Source organism: Arachis duranensis, chromosome 1, assembly GCF_000817695.3.
Source record: "Arachis duranensis cultivar V14167 chromosome 1, aradu.V14167.gnm2.J7QH, whole genome shotgun sequence".
Taxonomy (NCBI): Eukaryota; Viridiplantae; Streptophyta; class Magnoliopsida; order Fabales; family Fabaceae; genus Arachis; species Arachis duranensis.
Genome location: NC_029772.3, coordinates 32,629,663 through 32,629,948, shown reverse-complemented (window position 1 = coordinate 32,629,948; position 286 = coordinate 32,629,663).

Below are 286 nucleotides of genomic sequence, written 5' to 3'. Positions count from 1 at the left end.
ACCCCACCTACCTCACCCTTCAAATTCAAACCACTTTCCCTCCCAAACCCACCCATACATGACCGAACCATCACCCTCCCCTACTCCTATATAAACCCATCTTCACTCCTTCATTTTCACACAACCAAACCACCACTTCTCCCCCTTTTTGGCCGAACACAAAGCCATTCCCTTCTTCTTCATTTCTTCTTCTTCTCCTATCTTCTTTCTTCTTTTGCTCGAGGACGAGCAAACCTTTTAAGTTTGGTGTGGTAAAAGCATTGCTTTTTATTTTTCCATAACCATT